Source organism: Littorina saxatilis, linkage group LG1 (genome assembly GCF_037325665.1).
Source record: "Littorina saxatilis isolate snail1 linkage group LG1, US_GU_Lsax_2.0, whole genome shotgun sequence".
NCBI classification, from domain to species: Eukaryota; Metazoa; Mollusca; class Gastropoda; order Littorinimorpha; family Littorinidae; genus Littorina; species Littorina saxatilis.
The window spans coordinates 104308644-104316143 of NC_090245.1; the positions used below are offsets into that span (position 1 = coordinate 104308644).

The 7500-nt window shown below is 40.6% G+C and overlaps 1 protein-coding gene across 1 annotated transcript in view; it reads left to right on the top strand.

Moving 5' to 3' along the window:
* Positions 1–4683: 4683 nt before the first annotated feature.
* LOC138948658 (sodium/glucose cotransporter 4-like) overlaps positions 4684–7500 on the top strand; it is a 22021-nt gene continuing 19204 nt past the window's right edge. The window contains exon 1 of the mRNA XM_070320256.1: positions 4684–4819. The gene's annotated coding sequence lies outside the window, so the exon portion shown is untranslated. The remainder of the gene's footprint in view (positions 4820–7500) is intronic.

Consider the following 7500-nt stretch of genomic DNA (forward strand, 5'->3'; position numbering starts at 1 on the left):
CTCTGATGCCCTTGTGAAGAAACTCCACTCTCGCCTGTACTTTTTGAGAAACTCAGGTCTTTTAACATCAGACAAGAAATCCTTCAGATGTTTTACACTTCAACGTGCAATAGTGTGTTGTACTTTGGCTCCGTGTGTTGGGGTGGCAACATCAACAAGCAAGACAGGGATAGATTAGATAAATTCATCAGGAAAGCAAGTGGGGTGGTTGGGAGGAAGCAGGACAATTTCACATCAACACATGAACGACGACTGACTGACAAGGTACAGAAGATTTTGGCTGACGACTCGCACCCACTCAGACCGGAATTTGACAGTAGACGGACAGACAGGAGCAACAGATTCAGACAACCAACCGCAAGATCCACACGCTACAGAAATTCGTTCATTCCATCTGCAATTCACATCTTCAATTCTCAGGTGGGGCGGTAGATGCTGGTGTTGTTGCTCTGATGCACGGGGTCAGTGTTCTGTATTGTTTCAGTATTGTTGATTTTGTTTTGCATTCTACTCTCTTAGACAATATGTGATAACCGGCAAGGTGCTGACTTTCTTTTGTGCATTGTTGATGGTGAATGCATGTTAATTTATTTTTAATATACTTTCTTATGTGATAACCAATGTGCTATATTTTCTCAGGACAAAGAACAAATGTTTATTTTGAATGTTTTATGTATGTTATTATTACGGACACAAACGCTCAGCAATGTAATTTCTCTTTTAGAGATTAATAAAGTTATTGTATTGTATTGTATTGTATTGTGTGATGAGATTGTTAGTCATTGTGCTTGTGGCAGGGTGGACCCTCGAGGAAGAGTGTATTATCTATATGTGTGTCTAAGTGTGCATAAATTGTAAATGTTACCACAATGTTACCACAACCACCACCTCTCTCTCTCTCTCTCTCTCTCTCTCTCTCTCTCTCTTCTCTCTCACTCTCTCGCTCACACTCTCTCTCTCTCTCTCTCTCACACACACACTCTCTCTCTCTCTCGCTCTTCTCTCTCTCTGTCTCTCTCTCTCTCTCTCTCTCTCTCTCTCTCTCTCTCTCTCTCTCTCTCTCTCTCTCCTTTGGAAAGGTGGGACGAAGTGATTAAGATGCTGCGAAATAGTAGTTGCGGCATAGACAGTGCACCAGCTAGGTGATTGAAAAATCGGATGTACAACGATCTTAATTTACCATGCGTAAGACTGTGCTAAACCTTAAAGGAACTCATCCTCAACGCGGTCTGATTTCCATGTCGCGACGAAAACGATGATTATTGTGAATTGTTTTAAAATCTCGCAAAGCTGTGCCCTTTACCCCAACCATCCCCCTCTTGAAATGAACCTTCGTGTTTAATCAATAAAATGTCAAAGTCAAAGTCTCTCTCTCTCTCTCTCTCTCTCTCTCTCTCTCTCTCTCTCTCTCTCTCTCTCTCTCTCTCTCTCTCTCTCTCTCTCTCTCTCTCTCTCTCTCTCTCTCTCTCTCTCTCTCTCTCTCTCTCTCTCTCTGTCTCTCTCTCTCCCTCCCTTTCTCTCTCCATCTCTCAGTATTGTATGTAGCGTGTTGTATGTTCCTGATTACTTGTATTACGTGTAGGTAAATGTTATGTTTTATATGTCTGTGTGTTTTGTCCTATTGTTGTGAATGTTATGTTCTATATGTCTGTGTGTTATGTCCTATTGTTGTGAATGTTATGTTTTATATGTCTGTGTGTTTAGTCCTATTGTTGTGAATGTTATGTTTTATATGTCTGTGTGTTATGTCCTATTGTTGTGAATGTTATGTTTTATATGTCTGTGTGTTTAGTCCTATTGTTGTGAATGTTATGTTTTATATGTCTGTGTGTTTTGTCCTATTGTTGTGAATGTTATGTTTTATATGTCTGTGTGTTTTGTCCTATTGTTGTGAATGTTATGTTTTATATGTCTGTGTGTTTTGTCCTATTGTTGTGAATGTTATGTTTTATATGTCTGTGTGTTTTGTCCTATTGTTGTGAATGTTATGTTTTATATGTCTGTGTGTTTTGTCCTATTGTTGTGAATGTTATGTTTTATATGTCTGTGTGTTTTGTCCTATTGTTGTGAATGTTATGTTTCATATGTCTGTGTGTTTTGTCCTATTGTTGTGAATGTTCTTATGTCTTGTCTGTTTGTCATTTACATCATTAAAAAGAAATGTAAGAATACATATAAAATTGTGTGACTGATTTAACGCCCCACCATGATGTGCTTGGCAATTTAAAAATTAAAAAATTAAAAAATTATATGAGTCCTGTTCCAGTTTCCGAACTTTGCATCCTTTTAATTTGAAACACCAAAAGACGTGGCTTCAAATTTACGATGCATGTTCAAACATGCGAGAAATGAAACTTTATTCGGTGTACACTGCAAGATACACTAAACAAAGAAGCCATGTTGACACTGTGGTATCATTTTTCTTGCGACCTTCTTGGTGCAGAAAGGCTGTCGCTGGTTTTCAACACGTTTAAAAGAGCTATTTCAGGAATCGGAATGATGCGGATGCTCTGATTTCGAACTAGAACTGAGGACACGTGTACCAAACTTGTCCCAGAGCCAATGCTACAATTTTGCAGAGTGTGTAATTGTCTTTTGTTGTTTCTGTTTGCATGTAATCAATATTGGAGTAAATCTGTTCAGATCAACTGAGAATCAAGACAAGGAAATGCAATTGTTCTGCTTAGTTTTTGAAATTTGCTCTGGAAACGGTTTTTTTCCCTTTCAATTCTTAAAACCATAATTAACTCCCCTGTGGATAACGTATTTCAGTGTACGTGTGCTCATGATTTAGTAAGGAATAATTGTATGCTTCCTAAATACGCAATTCCAGGCTATTATGTCAAGTCTTTAGTTGGAAATAGAGACACTGCAGATACATCTCGTTTCGTTCTACCGATATCAATATTTCGCACAATCCAAATCTGTTACAGCTGATGAGCTATAGACACTCAATTTCTTTGAAGCAGTATAATTATAATTTAGTTTTCATGCCAAAACCTCTTGTGTAAGGCAAATCGAACGATATTGTGTATCTGCAAACACACAACCCGTGTTTTCCGTTTTAAGAAGGGGAAAAATTAGATGGCAATTATAGGTTTTAATACATTACAATGCAACAAGCTTTTCACACGCTTTTTTTTTTCATTAAACCGACTTTATTTCCATGAAACATGTCAAGGTGAACTTGAGGATTTTGTGTTCAGTAAACACTTACTACATGAACTCGATCTTTCTTAGACGATGGCGCCTCTGTGTCATAATACGCTCGGATTACTGTAAACAGTGTGCATACTGTAGCATATCCCATGACCTCCCTTCTTTGTCTCTGTTACTTCAGTATGGGTATATATGTTGTATTTTTATAGCTCAATAAATACATCATGGACTCCAAAAAATATATGATAGTGCAGATTCCGATTTGGGCAAAGGACTACTTTCCTCCCGACCTTTGACCTCGCGCCGAACAATGTGACACATTTGTATGAAGTTCTAAAATCGCATTGCACGGCTCAGAAAACCATATCAGTTGCACGCAAAAATGAATCTCAGAACTGATCTGATGTATGAGATGCAATAAGCAAAAGTTTCTTTCATTATGAAAGCAATGCAGGTCGAAAAAAACGAACATTCAACTTACAAGATAACCAGATGCTAGCGAACCAAAACAAAAACACGAGTACCCTCCCCTTGCATCGTTAGCAGACGACTTTTGAGAATCTGTCGGTAGTGTGTTTTGCCGGTGTGCGCCTTTACAGCTATCAAACATCGGCTGTTTCACGTGTTTTGCGAGCAAGTCTACTCTTTTGCCTGGCTCTGCAGTAAGTCCACATATTTTTCCGTAATCCAGTCATATTCCTTCAAAATGCAATCAATCGGCGGTGACAGACGTGTCGGTCGCGTTTTCCTCTCACCCATACCAGTTTAAGTTCATCCATGCAAACACACTCGCAAAACAGTTTATCACGTAGATACATTTCAAATAGGGAGCAAATGGTTAAATCTAAACCTACATATTTGTTCCCTAAGATTTGCTTCTCTGTCAATAAGCCTAATTACACACGTTCGAGAAAAACAACGTGGAATCAATTCTGAATCGAGTAAGCCAAATGGGTCCCAAACCCGTTTCGCCCGTTCTGCCGACCTGAAACGCAAAACAAAAGAATTGTGCGCTTCAACTAAATTAATTTCTATTCGACTTCATTACTTTCTTGCAACTTATGAACCTTTACTTAAAGCTTTTAAATGGTCTGAAAGTAGTGTTACCGCGTACTTATCGATGCACTCATTCGTTTTATTTTTTCAGCGACGGTCACTTAGTTTAAGGTTGCAAAAGGGCTAAGTCTCGCTGGCAACAGTTTTACCCTGCACAGATCGCAACAGTGCCGCTAGTAGTCTACACTTTGTGTTTGATGGTAGAATGGGATATACAGATTACAACACTCGTGGTTTTTTATATGGCTTGTATTTCAGTCAAGACCCAGCGGGAATATCAATCGAGAGACACTCGCCAGAGGCTCGTGTCTCCCGATGATATTCATCCGCTGGGTCTTGACTGAAATACAAGCCATATAAAAAACCACTCGTGTTGTAACCTATACATACATCGTCCTATATTACATAGTGCAGATGATCCTACCGTTAGTATTTCTTGTTCCTGCCTGAGTTCGAGCTGTAAAATTCCGTGTAGGAAAATGCTGAGGAGGAATAAACTGAGTACAGAATTCAGTGCGCTAGACCGATTTCAGTGCGATATTTTGAATGGTTCGAATGAGTGTGTTGGACTATGCTTCAGAACTATTTGATGATGATGTCAGAGGTGAGAACACTATTACAGAGTTAGACATAGTGTATTTTATGTATGGTATAGAGTAACAGGGGGTATGTTTTCGTTCGTCCAGCCTCGGACTGGACTTGGCCCTGGGTCCTAGCCTTATATATGCCAGGGGTTGGGGGGTCATTGGTAGGAAGATATAGAAAAAAACAGGAGTTAGCATTGACGTAGACTTACTCGGCACTATTTTTAAAACCGGCACGGTTGGCCTAGTGGTAAGACGTCCGCCCCGTGATCGGGAGGTCGTGGGTTCGAACCCCGGCCGGGTCATACCTAAGACTTTAAAATTGGCAATCTAGTGGCTGCTCCGCCTGGCGTCTGGCATTATGGGGTTAGTGCTAGGACTGGTTGGTCCGGTGTCAGAATAATGTGACTGGATGAGACATGAAGCCTGTGCTGCGACTTCTGTCTTGTGTGTGGCGCACGTTATAAATGTCAAAGCAGCACCGCCTTGATATGGCCCTTCGTGGTCGGCTGGGCGTTAAGCAAACAAACAACAACAAAAACTATTTTTAAACTTCAGCTCAGGAGAGAAGCAGCGCTTGGTTTCTCATTCACTCACTTTCATTTAATTAATTAGCATGTTTGTGTTGCTTTTTCGAGCAAATCGTGCCATGAGCGTCTAAATTGCAGTACAATGGATTCCCCAAATTCTTCAAATTAGTCAATTCGCCAGAAACTCCTCCAAAGCGGCCAGATCAATAAAAGACTTTAATAGTATTCCTTTAAAATTAGTGTTCGAGCATTCACTTATTCAAACTTTAACACATGTATTTGTGTAATTGTTTGGTAATCGTTAAAGAGTGTATATTCTCCGTGCATTTTGCCTTTGATTTGGCATCGTCCTCCTTTCTCGCTTCTGACAGCGGAGAAACATATCATAATTGAATGCCTAAAGTCATGCGTTTATTGTGACCTAGCCATAATGGATAACTACCAGCACTGAAAAAATCAATGAAGGGAATCAGGATTCTGACGCAGAGAAGTGTGCATATTTAATCAATCAATCAATAAGAAGCTTATATCTCGCGTATCCCGTCGGTACAGTTCTATGCGCTTGTCGAAGAGTTGTCAACACAGGACTAACAGAAGAAAGAAAAAATAAAGAAGCTACAGACGGACATAAACAGCAGACTAGTAAATTAAACATACAACAAACAACTGCTTAACAACAATGTACACATCAATAGCTAGGTCCAAACAAAATAATATTAAGCACACACAAAACGCCTCTCACAGAGCACAACACAAGGATGTCATTTAGGGCACAACACATCACGTCGAACATGAAAGTCCCAGCCAGCTACGGGAAGAACTGAGTCTTCAACCTACTCTTGAACGCGTCAAGACAGGGGCTCTGGCGAAGCTCAAGCGGCAGGGAGTTCCAGACGGAGGGGCCCGCGGAGGGGAATGCACGCTGACCAGCAGATGCGAGTTTCGAGCGAGGGATGTGAAGGCGGAGTGGGTCAGCAGCAGAACGAAGGGGACGGTCGGAGGGCTGGGTGTACAGGTCCAGGGAGGATTGAAGGTACTCAGGAGCCGAGTCGTTGAGACACTTGTAGACCAGAGTGGACAGTTTGTAGGAGATTCGGGTGTTGACAGGGAGCCAGTGCAAGAAACAAAGTAGGGGGGTGATGTGATCTCGCTTCCTCTTCTTCAACACCAGCATGGCAGCAGATTGCTGTTATTACTTAGCGTAGTTATGGAACACTTTTGAGCTTATCATTGCATTACACCAACTGTCCTGTCCATTGGGGTTGTTAAGGTTAAATTTGGCACAAAACCTCTCCAAAATGACGTCTTTATAACGGCATCTTAAAACACCGGTGCTCTCTGGAACCGAGTTTTTCTCACCTGAACAAAGTTTTCTCGGGTTAACATTAATTGCAGTGCAGTTGAGTGTGGGTCAACTGACAATTGTCCTTGGCCCAGTGAGAACAGGAATAGTGTCACACGTTAGTGACAATGAATGCGTGGCCAATTCGATTGCGACGATTGCAAATGGATACCAAAGCCAATCGTTCTATCACGGCTGATACAATAATGGAAGCACGGTTTTGAAGCTCCGGTCCTTGAGTTGAACAGTGGCGGATTTAGGGGGGGGGGACTAAGGGGGCCCGGGCCCCCCTTCAGGGAAAAATGAGAGAGAGAGAGAGAGAGAGAGAGAGAGATAAAGAGAGAGAGAGAGAGAGAGAGAGAGAGAGAGAGAGACAATGACAATGACAATGACAAATCTTTATTTTTCGAGGGTGACAAGAATAAGCATAGATATGCTTTTTTGCATCTGGCCCTCGCCCTAAAGAGGGACTAAACTATTTTACTATAACTATGACTAGGAAAGAAAAAAAAGGTTACATAAAAACATTAATGGTAGAACATATAAGTTTATGTACATGAAGCGCATTATGTAGAAGCATTGTAGATCATAAGGTTGTGTTCAAAATTGGGTGTAAAGCAATGAAGATAAACGGAAAGTAACCCAACAATACATTAGCTCAGCAAAACAATGTATTACAGAGCCAAATCTTCGTGATTTTGTCACAATAAACCATAATTCCGATAATGAACAACTGTATACAAAGAAAACATACCAATCAAGTTTATTTGTTCATAGAGTTCATTAAATGGAAAGAATATTTGGTTCTAAAAGAATCCGTGTTGGTGGA